Source organism: Pteropus vampyrus, unplaced genomic scaffold, assembly GCF_000151845.1.
Source record: "Pteropus vampyrus isolate Shadow unplaced genomic scaffold, Pvam_2.0 Scaffold267, whole genome shotgun sequence".
NCBI classification, from domain to species: Eukaryota; Metazoa; Chordata; class Mammalia; order Chiroptera; family Pteropodidae; genus Pteropus; species Pteropus vampyrus.
The window spans coordinates 172326-174039 of NW_011889048.1; the positions used below are offsets into that span (position 1 = coordinate 172326).

The 1714-nt window shown below is 64.6% G+C and overlaps 1 protein-coding gene across 1 annotated transcript in view; it reads left to right on the top strand.

Moving 5' to 3' along the window:
* Positions 1-1714, top strand: part of ADAMTSL5 (ADAMTS like 5) — a gene marked incomplete at its 3' end in the record, with an annotated part of 29949 nt that overhangs the window by 23863 nt on the left and 4372 nt on the right. The gene's annotated exons all lie outside the window — the stretch shown is intronic.

Below are 1714 nucleotides of genomic sequence, written 5' to 3' on the forward strand. Positions count from 1 at the left end.
CCCGGCTTCCACCGCCCCTCCCCGCCGCTTCCGCTCGCCCCGCGACCGCGGGGGAGCCCGGACGCGCCGCCTCGGCTCGACGTGGCCGGTAAGTCCCTCTTCCTATCCCCCCACTGCCTGCGGGGGCGTCGCCTCCCCCTTCCCGGGCCCCGTAGGGCCGGGGTGGCGGCGAGGCAGCAATCGCCAGGATGGGAGCAAGCGCATCCCCACTTCCTCCTGGGGAAACTGAGGCCTAGAGCTGTGGCTTGCCCTGAGAACACACGCGGGCGGGAAGGCAGCTAAACAGGGTCTAAGTATCTTGCTCCTTCAGGGGGCTCTGGGAAGTGAAAGGGTGGTCCTTCCGGCCCCTCGTTTTCCGTCACTCCCCCCACTTCGGAGCCAGTGCTGAGTCAGGAGGGGGTGTCCCTCCCCTATTTCTGCTCTCCTGCTCTCCCCTCCAGACTTCCTCCTGGGCCAGCCGGGAAGCTGGGTTCAGAGAGCAGCTGAGATGCAATCGGCTGCACAGCCCGGGTCAGAGACAGGCACCCCCCGGGTCAGAGACAGGCACCCCCCTGGGTCTCCCCGGCTTCCGGCACCTGGAGCCACCTCGTCACCAGACCCCTGGGTGTCCCAAGTCCAAATGTCAGAGCCCGGAGGGCCTGAGATGCAGGGAAACTGGGGCTCAAGAGGGGCCGTGGGTCCAGCAGGAACCAGCCCCACCCACTCCCCAGTCCGGTGCCCAGGAGCTGGGGGGCCAGAGGACTCCAGCTTGTCCTGGGTGTCCTTTGGGCACCTCTGACCGCTGGGCTCCCTGGCTCTGGCCCGAGAAAGGACTCACAAGGTAGCCGCTCCCCTCCCCCTTCCTCTGCCCATGTCCCGGTCACGCGGAGGGCGTGAGTGGCAAGCGGCTCGATCTTTCCTCTGACAGATGGGGAACCCGAGGCCATGTCACCCGCCCCGGCCCCCAGGCCACCTCCCTCGCTCCTGAGTCGTCTTCATCGGTGGCCTCTTTCCCTCCACAGACCACGCTGCTGCTCTGTCCCACACCCTCTGCTCATGAGGTCATGAGGTGCCGTCTGGACCAGGGCCAGGTTGCCCCTCGCTGCCCCTCCCCAGTCGGGGGGCTCCCTGCTGCTGAGGGCCTGGGAGCTGACCCAGCCCCCGCTGGCCACACCCTCTGCAAGGTCTCAGAGCCCTGGACTGACCCCAGCTAGTCCCCACTGCACAGATGGGGAAACTGAGCCCAGGGGGAGCAGAGTGGCTGGCCCCTGGCCACACAGGAAGGTAGAAGCCGTGACGGTGGGGAGAGCGGTGAGGGGCCCCAACCTTGGAGACACCTTGCGCTATCTTGGAATGATCCGTTCTGTCATCTGACACGGATCAGGCACCTACTGTGTGCATAACAGGACGATAAACGACCAATAATAATAATTCTTTGAACTCTGTTACCACACCAGGCTCTGTGACTCATTTTTCTTACCTGATCCGACAGACCCCTCACAGCTTTCCTGTACGGGGGGCAGGGGGGAGCTGTATTATCACCCCATTTTTCAGAGATGAGAAAGAAGTCTTAGGTCAGGGCAGAGCTGGGCTCCTGACGCCCCCACTGCAGAGAAACCCTCTGCCCCGCAGGCCCCGCCCCCTTTGGGATCTCCTGCTTCTGCTGTGGACCCTCCTGAATTGTGGTTTGCGGGGCGGCGCTCAGGTAAAGGGGAACATGAGGCGGGGGGACACC